This window comes from Thermobia domestica, chromosome 15 (genome assembly GCF_964235325.1).
Source record: "Thermobia domestica chromosome 15, izTheDome1.hap1.1, whole genome shotgun sequence".
Taxonomy (NCBI): Eukaryota; Metazoa; Arthropoda; class Insecta; order Zygentoma; family Lepismatidae; genus Thermobia; species Thermobia domestica.
Genome location: NC_137468.1, coordinates 187,016,849 through 187,031,838, shown reverse-complemented (window position 1 = coordinate 187,031,838; position 14,990 = coordinate 187,016,849). Strand labels below are relative to the sequence as shown.

The window sequence follows — 14,990 nt, the reverse complement described above, 5'->3', positions numbered from 1 at the left end:
TTTCTCTCTAGGCCGTCGAATAAATGAATTTCGTTGTGCACTTTGCTTCATTCCAAAGATCAGACCTAAAGTAAGTAATATTTTGCTTGTAAATTCAGGTGGCATAATAGTGTACTTTTAAGGTAATGGCGTTATGAATAATACAACTATCTGACATAGGTTCAAATCCTGTTCTCGCCAAAGTTATTTTTAACAAATTGATTGTGAAGCATCGACTTATCATACAGGACAAGAAATACGTAAGAATGTGGAAGTAAACGCCTGTATCATGATGGATGTTGGATGGGAAAGTGCATGAGAATTACCAGGGCATTACATGCACATAATTGATCTGCAGTATACACTTTTCGTGTTATCGTTCTCAGAAAGAAACACTACAACATTTGTTAAACAAAGTTTAACTAAAATAATCGGTGATATATTGATAATGTGGTAACGTAGACTTCCAAATGCAAATTTTGGTTCGATTCCCTATCAGGTAGTATGATTTTTTCGCATAAAATATTGACTGCAAACAGAGATTCATCTTCTGATGAAGAACTTACAAGGCACCACTGGTGATATTTCGAATAAACAGTGTGTGCGTTCTACATCATACACTCTAATAATAAATATGTTTCATATTTATATTTCCACCCACTCCCTCTCTTTCTTGACGTTTCCTTATCCTGTCTTTGCATTTTTCACTTCTCCCCCTCTGTCACACACACGCACTTCATGTTCCAAAGTTAAAACGGAGTAAGCACCTGCTCTGGAGAATGTAATTAACTGGGAACTTGGGAATCGTGTTTTTCACGCTCTGGGGATAACATTTCCAGTCGTGGTCATCTCTGACAGAAATACTGTTTAAACGCAAGGGAATAAGTAAAAACTCTTTTTTATTCTCTGGGTTACCGAGTATCGGTCGAATTACCGGATTACTACGGATTTAAATCCTCGACCCAGTGGTCTTCTATAACCCAACCAACATCATCCGACTGACACGATGATCCGTTTGAGCTATCAGCGTGTTCATTCTATCTGTGTAAATTACGTTATATCCACAAGAGATGAAATCAATGCTGGATGTTCGGAAGAGATAAATATTCGGAAAAGACTAGAAAATGGTAACATGTTTGGTTATTTAAAAACAAAATTTTATTTATACTAGTTCGACAGAAAATTTGTTTCCATTCGATAATTCGATTGAAACATGCTACATGTATGAGGAACATAAACTTTTCCTTTCAAACATTTGTTAGTTTTCATTACGATACACCTTGGACTTTTTAATATAGGGTATTTCTGACAGAAATTTAGCAGTAAAATAGCACTCTTTGTTTCTTTCTTTCTTTTTTTCTTTTTTTTTTGGGGGGGGGGTCAGTTGGTATTAGTAGTCTGAAGTGAAAGATATGACCAACGCTATCTACTGGGTTTATTAGAATGTATTTTGGATCAGTACGTCCAATGATCACTACCGAATTTACAATCGAATCACGCGGAAACAAAGCATGTATGTTAAACTTTTGGCATTATCCTAGATGTGTCTTGGAGATTTACAGTTCTACTGGAAAATGCGTATGCTATCCTTTATGAAAGTGACATAATGAATGTTTAAAGCATCCTCTATATATTCGAATAGTTCTGAAAAAATATGTAAAAACAAACGTTATTTCTATCATTGGATTTCTGGAAACAGAACTTTATAATGTTAGGTTCTTTTCTTACTAGTTTGAATTCCACAGTTTTATCTGTTCTCCCTTTTCTTTTTCTTCTTCTCTCCTCTTCTCTCTCTCTCTCTCTCACACACACACCCTGTCTTTGCCTTATTTCTGAATTTCTGTGTAGTATACATCCATTGGTTTCAATTTTTCATTGTGTGTGTTGCAGTTTCTCCCCACATCAACTTATGAATCTTGTTTCGTCTTGGTTTTGTTTTTTCATTTTGTCGAAACTAATACATGTGTAGTTTGAAATTAGATTTGCGCTCATTTTGTTAACTAATTTTAGTATGGAAGAGGAGAAAGGAGGAGAGAGAGGGGTCTCTTTACCTGATAAGATTATGGGATAAGAAGGTGTATATTGGGTGGCCTAACTGTACTACATTATCTGTCGCAATTTTTTGATGCGGAGTGTTCCATGAACATAATATGAAAACATGTGACTTGTTTATAAAAAGGTGTTACTTAATCGAGTTCCCGATCAATACTGATTATAAATGTTACAAACATGAACGATCGACAAAAATCGTTAGAAAACAAATAACATTTTTGTCTGACTAGCTAAAAAAAAATCCATACAAATAAATAAATAAATAAATAAATAAATAAATATACAGTAAAGAAATAAATGTAAAACAAAACAAAAGACCATTGATTTACATAACAATCATATTTCATTTTCCTTCTTGAAGTGAATTTTCATTTGATTTCTCTTCTCATCTACTATCCATTACAAGCTACGTCTTCGGTATCACCGGAATGCAAAGTTGGAGTTGTTTCGTTGTGCAGGTCAGTAAACGAGTTTTTGAAGGGCAGGTATAGGAAGAAAATAATTACATGGCATAGAAAATAAATAATTACATGGAAAGTCTTCTAAATTCAGAAAGATTGTTGGATGCTTATCCCAACACTATTCATGAACTGACAAATCGCAACTCTTAAGAAAATGTAATAAATTTAGAAAAAATGAGCCATGGCAACAATTACAAAGTGCTAGTTGGAATCTTAAAACATGCGGTGAAAATTTGGAGTGTTGCCAATTTGAAAGATCGAATAATAGACGTTTGGTGCACATTAGAAGCAGCCCTAAATTCACACTGGTTAACTATAGAACAAAAATAAACATACCATTGGCTTCTGGGGAAAATTTGCTGTTAAAATGAGATGTCACATGCTATGGTTTGTATTTTTCAAAACTTTACTTTAATTCAAAATGCCGGATTTCAAGATGGCTGCCGTCAAGGATACCCTTATCGTATCACTTCCCTCTAGGCATAATATGTATTACCACAGGTTTTATCCACTTACTATCATTAATACGCGGGTTAGAAGCGGAGGTAAGGGATTTTTGCACATTGTAAGTAAACAAATAAATGCCTGTAAGTTTTCCCCAAATGGACGTATCTTAAAACTAACTTGACCATTGTCTTCCTGATTAAATTTTAGCCCGAAATTATGTATCATATTACCCAATCCCATTTTAAAAAATTCGACCTTAATTCAAAATGGTGCATTTCAATATGGCTGCCGTCAGGGACAAACCTACCATACAACTCCCCCTAGGCCTTATATGTATCTACATGGTTGTTCTTTCATTAACGCTCTGTTTACAAAGGGTAGTAAGGGACTTCTGCAGTAATCTCTAATAACCACATCACAACTCTTAAAAATTATATTAAAAAAGTAGAAAACATGCACCATAGCAAAAATTTCTGTCATCACAAATAATGAATACATGTCCTCTATCAGTAAAAATAATCATTGAAATCGGAGCCGGACAATTGGGTGATGTCCCTTGTCATAAATTCTTAATGCTTAATTTTCTCAGAAATGCGTATTTTGACGAAGAACAAATATAAATCTGTGATAAAAATGGATATTCATTGACTGAACTTACTGAATGGAATATCTGTCGACCAGTCTCACAAACTCCTTATATATCTCTGATTACTAAACATCAGATCTTAGTCATAACTTGGTCATGGAAGTAACTATCACTTTTACACAAAATAACATTACTGCCGCGACCAAGTATCTCCTGATGGTTATAATCAGGAGATTGTAGTACTAGTTCTGTGATAAATTTCGGATTTTCTTTAGTAGTAGCAGTTTTGGGATTAAGCTATAGTTAAAATCGTTTAAAAGAAAACACTTCTGAACGATTTATTTCTAAAGAACCATTGATTTTTGTTAGCCTCATTTCCCCAGGCTTTAGTTAGTAGTATAGGTCCATCAAGTGCTGACTCCGTTTTCCTTGGAGATCGCTAATATCGCTTCTTAACATGGCAGCAGAAGGTTTCTATTTGGTTGTCACAGTCAAGAGCGTTAGGAAACTAGACGTACTAGAGCAGGGCGCAAAATTTCGAACGCAGACGCACTCGCCAATCCAAAAATCATGGTCGCCAGTATCTCTCATACAAATTATGAGAGGTCTCCTCCCCTCTTCCCCAAGGCGTTCGGTTTGACAAAGAAATAGATTACATCAGGGAATAAAATTTCAAACCCAGACAATTAAATTCATGATAATTTTGAATTGGACAATTCATATAGTTGTTAAGGTTTTTGTAACGCGCTCTCTCTGCACTGAAGTACTAGTTGTCAATTGGATCAAAGTCCTTAAGGAAAAAAGGGGTGAATTACTACGTTGTGAAAACTTCACATTCCGTGTTTCCTATGAGACAATGACAATTATTTTCGTGCGAAACAAACTGCGCAGTCCTGTAAGTTTAGGCAGAAACCATTCCTACTGAACACTGGTCGCCAATGGCGACCTGGCGACCGAAATTTTACGCCTGCAAGACCAGGAGGTAGTCGAGAAGGAGAACCAGTATCAGTAGCAAACAGTAGGTGTTGGTGGTATTCATTATCTTAATTTTCTCGAAAGATTGGGATACGAACAACAGAGAGAATGACAGAAATAATAAAAACTTCACTTCTCTTCTTTTACTGTATATTAAACAAGGCGGCTCCATATTATTTGATAATAATAATAATAATAATAATAATAATAATACCAAATTTTTTAATGGATGCTATGTATTTGTTGTATGTCGCCATAATCAATGGAAATTAATTACTTAATGTACGAAGAATTCTTCCGTCCAACATAAGTGTAATGTTTTATTGCAGTGCATGCTATTTGTAAATAAGCGTCTCTTATTTTAATATGCCTTTCAACTTTGAAGCGAATGAGAATGTCGATTGATTATGCTCTTTTTTCCTGGTTCTTTGTCGAAAACAAAGAATATAACCAGATAAGGAACAGAAGTTAAAAGGAGCGTTCAGATAATGAGGTCAATTTATGCACCTTACAACTTTCAGTGCTTACTACAAACAAAAACGAGCCTGGAACTGTTTTACTCGGAACACAGACTATTGCAATATACGGTATTTTGAAGTTGGTAACTATTGTCGAGAGATGTTCGATAGTGCTTTCACTTGTGGCCAGTATCAACTCACCGTTTGTCGACCTATAGCAGTATCACTCTGCGTGGGGGAGCCAAGAATTTGAGCAAGGGAGTCTGGCCTCTCAGGCCCTCCCTTGGCTCCGCCACTGATTCATTTGGTCCTCACAAGCATAAAGTTGTGCAGTCAGAAATAAATTGGATTGGTAGAAGCTCAGAATTTAATAATAATAATAATAATAATAATAATAATAATAATAATAATAATAATAATAATAATAATAATAAAGGCAAAACAAGCGTAGTTGCCTCGCCTTCCCTCTTGCATTCCTACTATTACGAGCTTAGCGCCGGCACTGCACTTACTGTGGTACTAATTAAAAATTCTCTCTCAAATCCAGGGGCAATTGCCCCACTGTCCTGCCAAAATGACACCTCTAGGTACGCAGCCCCCTAAACTCTTTCCACCCTCTCCCATCAGGAGAGTTTTCCAGCCTTACATCGAACGAACAATCTCTCCAATTACCAGGCCAGTCACTCTCACTTCGTAGTTTCAACATACGTCGATAGATGCCTCTGGAGAAGAGAAAGTAGCAACCGATAGGGGGCTCTGCGTGTTTTGTGCGTCTGCTCGGGACAGAACGAGTCGATTTTGCATACGGAGGGTGGGAAGACGAGTAGAATGATAACTGGAGACAAACCAAAGACTCTCATCTCAGCAGGAAAACGAGCAACCATCCGTCTGTCATCAATCAGCGAAGTCATTTATTAGAAACATCTCCATATCAGCAGCAGGTGGTACGTGAGACAACAGGAACTTTGTGGTAAGTTTTCTTTTCTTTTTTTCTTTTTGTCAATATCCAAAGTCATTCATAAAGAGAGTATGAATGGTTTTATTTATTTATCTCTGTTAATATAATAGCTAAGTGTGTTCATTCATTTGTAGAGAACATAGTAAAAGCAAATCACCAAAGCCCGTACAATATGAATGAAAGTCGAGATAACGTGTGTTAAAGGGATTTCTTCCTGTGGACTGACAACCTGTTGAAGGAAGGGGATCGATAACTGGGAACAAAGCGTTCATCCTTGAAGGGTAGGCAATGAGCATGGAAGGAGTAATATTCGTCTCCTAAACGAGTACTGATTAGAATTATGTTCTCTCGATCAGTAATATATATTTTCTTTCATGAGATAGGTTTTAAAATCGACATGTGTAGCAAATACGTATAGACTAAAGTAAACTTCAGATCATTTTATTTAGCCTGAGGTAGGCGTACCTTGTGAGGGTACACAACAGCTTCTTAGTGGAGACGTAAAATTTAAAATAACATAACTATTTTGTAATATGGTTTTAATAGATTCCCGTTTCTAGTAAAACTGGGTTATTTAATCACTAAGTTATAAATTTCATAGTTCATTTTTGATATAGTAATCTAGGATAGTTAAATTGAGAATATACGCATGAACTGAAAAGTATCTGAGGCATAGACGGAGGAGAAGTTTGAACACGCGAATATGTTCATTAATTTTGAAAGTTGGATCATAAACCCATTACCAAGCGAAGTGGCTCAAGTGGTAGAGCGTTGGCTTCGCATTCGGGAGGTCATGGGTTCGAATCCCGCTGCCGACCATCCTGACTGAAGTTTTCCATTGTTTTCCTCAGTCCTACCAGGCAAATGCCGGGATGGTACCTAATAAACAGGCCCTGGCCGATACCTTCCCAAATCCTTTCCATTGTTATTGTTGTTGTTGTTAGATATCCAGTGTAAAATGGCCTCGGAGCTGTATCTGGTGATTGTCAAATAAATAAATAAATAAAATACTTTATTGATAGTTAATGGTGTAGGGCAATTTAAATTAATAAAGATTAGCTTTACGATGTATATTGAAGAAGTCTCGTCCCGTCTACGCTTTTGCTCGGGGAAAGTTGCATAAATCCTGAGAGTGTTTATTTGAGTGATGGATTAGGAAGGATAATAGAAAACAATCTTCGGACTGGAATATTTCAACATGGAAAGAAATATCTATTGTCTTAAGATTAAAAAGACCGCTAACGACTAGTTCAGTTATTAATTACATATAGAATACCTGTTAATTACAACTAAATTACTGCAATTAATTTGTGAATTTCTGACAGTAGTGTAACTTTGTTAACCTTACCCCGTGAGTTATAGAAGAAAATAAGAGAATTTTCTTCTAAAACTATTAAGTTGGGATAATTCCTCTTCAACATCCAGGACTTTCCCCCCTTTTTCAGGTTCTAGGTGGCGAAAAACTCAAAAGGTCTATATTTATACACATGTAATGGGTGTTGCAAGAAAAACTATTGATATTTTAAGAAAGTTTATAAAAGGAATTACGAATCCGGGGCCGCTAATTTAAGGCCAAACTATATTCGCCTACGTATCAAATCGGTTCGTAGGTTGGCATTACTGACTAACTATTTGTTTGATGATAGACATTTGCATAAATTAGATCTTGCGAGGTCTTGCAACGAAACTATAATCTTGCTTCTAGATTCAGATTTCGTGTCGTACCCATAATATATAGCAAAGCATTATATAGAAGTCATTATATAGGCTATACTGAATTTAAAAACGTCAGAAATATGGCGTTTGAAGCCAATAACTGACCACGCACATTTTCACACCCAAGCCAAGGCTATATTTCAAGCTGCCTTCCTTCAAAGAAAATATAGTTCTTGTGTTGTAGATTACAATGATCAAATTGTGGTCACAATGGATTGCGATTACAGAAAATCTCAATGTTGAATGCACGTTTATAGGACGGATCACTCTAAAAGGTAACTGCATTATAATAATAAATACAGAAAAACGCCCACACTGGAAATTTCTACTACAATGGATAAATTATTTTGAAATACACAAGGCGGGGGAAAGGGAGTCAAATATGTGGCCCTAGGATCCAATTCAAGTCTTATCACTAACATCGGCAGTTATGTGCACCACGTGGCTGGCTAGAGTTCCTTTTCAGTTTTTATTAGTTAGACGGTGTTGAGAAACTGATGAAATTCGCTGACAGGTAGAAAGAAATTGTTTTAAATTTCCTTTCGCTATAGCTCATAAAGATCTCTGGCCAGCCAGATGGCTCTCTATCTACTCGGTGATGCGTGATTAGCCAATCACTACTCAGACGCCATTTTTGTTGGCTTTCTGGACCAGAGTTTGATACCTCTTAATTCAGATAGCTTCCCTATTGCCTCGTGATACTGAATCAATACTTTATTATTTTAGCGCTACCACTAATGTAAGAGTAATGAATGGCCCCTTTATAAACAATTTGGCAAGCAGGAGTCAGTAACATAAAAACCGTATATATATATTTTATTTGAATATAGATGTTTTTATTTAATGCTTTCTATTTGCAATCGAAGTTAGTAAATTTTGACACATATGCCACAGAGAAAGAGATTGGAAAGATAAAGGATACTGTACATAATAATTTGTTGAAATGTTGTGTAGGGTTAAACGTGGATCTAGGATTTTTTTAACGACTGTTGACACAGTCAGTGAATCGAACTCATAAACTCCCAACGTGCATAGTTGTGGAACACAGCCTCTGTTGCCGAGCCGAGACTGTATATGGCCAGGCTTGGCCACCAAATAAAGTTATCTTTATTCTTAGATGATGGGCTGCTTGTTCAGCAAATTTCGTTCAGACCCGGCCAGTAGTTGCTGAGAAAAAAAGTACCACATGCAGGCAGTGTTGAATTCAGAAATTTTCACCCGGAGGGGTGTGAACTCTTCGGGGAGGGGTATTTTTCCATATATATGCAAGAAACCAGCATATTTAACAATTGCATTCCCATGCACATCTTCCCTAATATTAAGACTAATTGCAAATAAATATTCAATTAAGATTATAATTTTAAAAAAGCAATCGTTTAACATTAAATAATGATAAAGATTGGCAAAAAAAAATATATTTTTAGACTAAACTTTAATTGCTATTTACAGTAGTTATTTTTGTTAATATTTCCTATTACTGTTTCTTATTAAGGTAGAAGTTTGGTAAAAGAAGATTTAAAATAACTCAAATATTTTAATTTTCTAAATCAAACATATTCGCTTTGGATTCTTCGCTGCAAACACATCAATAACATAGTTCACGAAATAAATTCAATAGCAATCATTCACTGATAAAATTCCATTGATAAAATATATAGAAATCTCAAACCCAGGTGGGGACAACTATTCCTCCCTGGTTCCTCTGAATGAGGGGGGCGCGGTGGTTCAGTGGTAGAGCGTTCATCTCCGGTGCTTGGGATCCCTGGTTCAATCCCAGCTCGCGCCGTGTGGACTTTGTAGTGGACAAACACTGTGCTCGTGGGTTTTCTCGGGGTTCTCTCGTTTCCTCCCACTTTCTTCATTCCACCATTTCACTCACCGTCTCCTTTAGCCTAACCGGCATAACCGTGGGACGTAAAACTTAGATTTCATTTCATTTCCCCCCTCTAAATGACGCCATCTGAATCTCACCCTCTGACTTCAATTTAGTTAAAGAAAAGTGTGTTTACTTTAACCATAGTAAAACACACACTTACGCCTGTTACTTCCGATGCGAAAAATGGGATTTGGGTCACTGTATTTCAAATACTGCAAAAACTATTCGTTTTCAAAAACTGAAGTCTACTGACATCAGAGATCATATGGAATGATCGAAGAATCTTCCCCATCTTTCCTTTCCTATCTCAGTCTGTGCTAGTGCTACCTACTAATATATAATGTAGGGCGAGCAGTAGCGTACTCAGGAATTTATTTCAGGGGGGCCAAACTGAATATGAGGGTATTTTATATTAAAATTTCTAAAATTGCCCCTAACATTAGGCTAAATTTACACAAAAGTCGAAATTTGGAGTGTGGCCCGGATCCCCAGGGCCCATCCCCTGCGTACGTCTCTGGGCGAGAGTATACCTACTAAAATACAAAGCTTTCATCAACAGTTTCATGTTCTTGCAAACTCACTCATAGCGTTAAGAAACACAGGTTCTATAGACTATTTGGTGCTCTATCTTAGATGTTACATGTTTAATCTTTATATAGAATGGATCTGCGTCATTTATATGTATATTGAGAGATCGGATTTGGTCTGCACCTGCACGGAAAGAAAAACAAATAATTGGATGAAGTAATTTCTACATCTCGTGATTGAAATTTTGAGAGTTTCTCCGGGGGGTGAAAGGAATGCATTTTCTTCGGGGAGAGATTTACCCCTGAATTAACCCCTGTATACAACCCGAACCAAGCAGAGTCTGTCCTTGGCTGAGTCTGCCACCAAGTATAGCGGTCTTTATTCTCTAGATCAGCGTTTCCCAACCGGTATGCCGTGAATGGACCGCTGGTGTGCCGCGAGGAATCGAAACAAAATTACTAATTTTATAGTAATCAAATTGCATAACGTAGGGGAAAATGTATATTTGTATTTCACATTACTATGAACCTATACTATGAATCTACAATTTTAAGTTTCATACCAGTTTACTCTTCTGTATATTTCTAATGTTGAAAAAAATGGTTATCATTGTTATGACCATTATTGCTTCTTTATTATTGCAGACTATTTCGTAACTTGGAAATTTAAAATATCATTCAATCCTTTCGGTAAATTACCTACATTTGAGTTTTAAAAGTAAAAAAGATTTGTTTGTTCGATCGTTATCTAGTGATCTTCCTTCTTAGTAAAAGGTTGGATACAGTTTTAAAAAAAAGCGTATTTTTAAAAACCTGAGTCCAACATTTCATTCCAATTGTTTTCTATTTTTAAATTAGAATTAAAAATAAGCATAATGATTTACCACAGGGAAAAGCCAGTGATAGAGCTTCCTTCTCTCTGAGAAGGAAATCAATAATCACAGAAAAATACCACAGTGTTTTATATTTACAAATAATTATATCTATAAGTGTGCCGCGAGAATCCAAGTAACACCCGTAGTGTGCCGCAAGTTGAAAAAGGTTAGGAAACGTTGCTCTAGATGCTGACCTATATGCCCACTAAATTTAGAATAATGATGATGATTATGATGATTTAGTATTTTATTTCCACCGAAGGAATAAAATACAATATAAAAATCAAATCGAGCCATTATATATAATGATCTTTATTCCTTAGGCGCTTGAGTACTTGGCTATCAAATTTGGTTTAGATCTGGCCAGTAGTTACCGGGGAATAAAGTACTACATACACATACATATACATAAACACACATCTGGTGTCAAACAACAAGCTCCCGTATACTTATGCCGGGAACTTCTACACTAAAGAGGGCTTGAGTAAGGTTAGTCCCCCTCGGCTACGCCACTGAATCTGCTAATAGTCTCTGAAGGCAAATTATGAAACTCCTGAACAGCTGATATTGTTAACACCGTGTGTGTGTGTGTTTATGTATAATTCCGTAACACGTAAGTCGGCTTTAATATATATATATATATATATATATATATATATATATATATATATATATATATATATATATATATGTTCACTCATGTTTCGTATGGGACTGAACTAATGCGGTAACGAGAAAAAGTGGAAAAATAAAATAAACATAGAACAAAAGTAATCAAGTTAAAACACTGAATAGCAAAAAATAAAAACTTTATTGAAAAGAAAAAAAAACATTATTAATCGACTTGAACAAAAACGTTAAAAAGTACAAAATAAACGACTAAAAAGCAAAATATAATTCAAACAGATTGAAATCAGAAAATAATAATGTGCAATTCAAATCTGAAAATGATTGCATTTACCATTGTCTATTAAAATTTTTAAACCTGAGCCAAGCCAAACACATTGTCTAATACAAATTTAATTTAAACAGTAATTTTCCATCTCGTCTCGATAACGAGACAATAATCGAGACGAGGAGTAAATTCTCAAATTTGAGACGGGACGAGACGAGACATCTCACGAATCTCGTCAGCGATACTAGTTTACCCAAGTTTCAGATGTCAAAAACTATTTTCTTATTATGTGGTTTATACTATGAAAACTACAGATTCATAAAGTGATGCTACGAACGCAATGAAGAGTCATTACACGATATACTCCAATAATAAATTTGGAAATTAAGGGGGAGAATAAAGAGATAAATTTTTAATAAGAATTTACAAAACGTGAGGAGAAATTTTCCAACACTACAGGATAAAAACGTTTGGATATTGGAGACGAGATTTCTAAAAATTTACGATACGAGAACGGTTCGTCTAATCTCGTGAGAAGCATGGTCTCTAATAGATGCAGATAACACCATTAGTTCCATGACATTTTGAAAACAATACTCCTCTAAGCAGCATAATATCAAAAGAGGTCATATTGTCATTCATCCTGCTGATGGGTAGCGACCAACAAGTAGCGGAACGAAACAAACCATTTATGAGTCAAGCTGCCGGGAAATTTTTCAAAACTCGAAATCTGACTGCGCTATAGAAATAATCGCCGCTAACCTTCTACTGAAAACTGCTCGACTTTCAACCTTAATCCTATGTAAAAACGCTATTACTCACATTAGAGAAAAAAGTTGCAAAATTTGTTAACTAGGTTATGCCATGCCTAATTTATTCCTGTTATATTTTTCGTTATAAACGTTTCGAGTTTGAACGTTCCTGGTAGGTAAAAAATTCTATTATTGGCAGGAAACCAAGATAACGCTAATTTTCTTCAAGTTTAAGTTTCAAAATTCATAAATTTGATAAGGTGAACCGTTCCTGGTAAGAACCCTGCCGAAATTTAAAGCGTTTTGTTAATAGACGTCATTATTAGCAAAAAGGCCGAATCGTGTCAAAATTTGGATTGCGGTCTGGCTTTATAAATTCAGAAATCTTAAGATAAATAATGCCATTATTATTATTATTATTATTATTATTATTATTATTATTATTATTATTATTATTATTATTATTATTATTACAAATATTATTATTTTAAAATAAATGTTTCTGTTAATTTGATCTCAATTTGGCCCGAACACAATCCCAAAATTTCAATGCTGCACTGTTAAAAGTGGTTTCTTAAGTTCAAGGAAAAATTCCTCGTATTTGAGAACATCCGTTTCTTACCTGTGCAACCACTAATAAATGCGAGGAATTACGTCTCATTTCTGAGGGTGCAAATGCTTTCTCAAATTTGAGAAAAAAATGTATTTTTTCTTAAAATTGACAAAGTAACATTTGAGGAAATGAGACCTAATAACCCCAATTTTGAGAAACACATTTCTCAAGAAGAAATTTGAGAAATGTCTTTCGGGAGAAACGGTGAACAGAAACGGGTTTCTCAAATACGAGAAGGAGAAGGTAAATGGAATAAACAAAATATAAACATGTAAAAAAATCAAACTATTAATACATACAAAATTTATATTAAATATAAATGTACAGTTATATTATTGAAAATATAACACATTTCAACGCAAGAAAATTTCACCAAGACTTATGTTGTAAATGCGTTACTTATTCTTACTGCATCAGACAGTTGAATATTTTCCTTTTTATCACTGTCTACTTTCTCAAGACTTTTTTTTTTTTTTCATCGACGTGGGTTTACTCAAGATTTTCCCGTTTACTCCAACATTATACCAACTTCTTGATAATTCAGATTCGAGAATTATCCGTCTACTTTAGCCTAACAGCCAGGCGCGGATCCAGGACGGATTTCTGGGGGGGGGGGGGGCGGTGGGTTGTGATACTGCTACTTAGAGCTACTTTTAAGAGCTCCAAACTCTGGGATAGGTTTATATTTATATATATAAAATAAGAAGGCTCCCCTGGATCCGCCCCTGCTAATGGCAACAATTTCTGCTAGAGTGTAACGTCCCACGATTAGGCTACGAAGCTTAGGGAAACGTTATGACGATAATAGCGAAAATGGTGTAATGAAGAAAATGAGAGAATCTCGAGAAGGAGCTGGAATCAAACCAGGGACCCCATGCATAGAAGGCGGTTCTATCACTGAGTCATAATGGTCCAATATGCTTACTTATCTGCCATAAACAAGTTTGCCTACATGAGAAAACACTGGATATTATGATAAAAAGGCCTTGTGTCCATCTTAAACACAAACTAAACACAAGCGAAAATGGAAGGAAGTGATATACTCCGAAGCTGTAATATTTCTAATTAATTTAGAATAAAGATTATAGACAGCCTTGGAAGAAAGTGTGTTTAGTTTGTGGGTTGTGTGTGCGTGGGCTTTTCCAGGATTCCAGTTTCCTCCTACGCATTAATTTATTTTGGAGGGGGTCCAAGTTCAATACGAGGACAAATTGTATTAAAATTTGTAAAATTGCTCCTAAAATTAGATAAAATTTACATGACAATAGCGATTTCGGGGGAATGTCCGGAGACCCAGGACTCACTCTCCATCTTCTACCTTCCTCATTACGGCAAGGGCATGCGACAGTTTCTGGCCCTCATAAATATGCTGAAACTCCACTGCTACGGACAAAATTCAGATTGGAAAAGAGAACACTAACCCGTATTCATGCAAAAACTGTCAAGAAACGTATGTCCACATTTTCATTACACCATTATTATCCATCTCTATCACTGCCTCTCTTAGCCTTGGAGCACAATCTTGGGACGTTAAATTAAAAAAAAAAGAAAAAAAAGATAATGAAATCTTTGAGTTCTACGTCCCGCAGTTGTGTCGGGAGGCTAAAGGAGACGACGATGATGAGAAATGAATGAAATGGTGGAATGAAGAAAGTGGGAAGAAACGGAAGAAGCAAAAGAAAACCCAAACACGCTGTGTTTATCACCACAAAGCCCACTTGCCGCGAGCTGGGATCGAACCATGGCCCTCACGCACCAGAGGTGAACGCTCTACCACTGAGCTACTGCGGGCCCTTCGTTAAATTAAGAACAAATGTGTA

The 14,990-nt window shown here is 35.8% G+C and overlaps 1 protein-coding gene across 4 annotated transcripts in view; it reads left to right on the top strand.

Annotated features, from left to right (window-relative positions):
- gprs (speckle type BTB/POZ protein) overlaps window positions 1-14,990 on the top strand; it is a 410,903-nt gene that overhangs the window by 233,087 nt on the left and 162,826 nt on the right. The window contains exon 1 of one of the 4 annotated variants that reach the window (XM_081740473.1): window positions 5,756-5,928. The exons of the other annotated variants lie outside the window; for them this stretch is intronic. The gene's annotated coding sequence lies outside the window, so the exon portion shown is untranslated. Of the gene's footprint in view, window positions 1-5,755; window positions 5,929-14,990 lie in introns of those variants that run through there. 4 annotated transcript variants of the gene reach the window in all.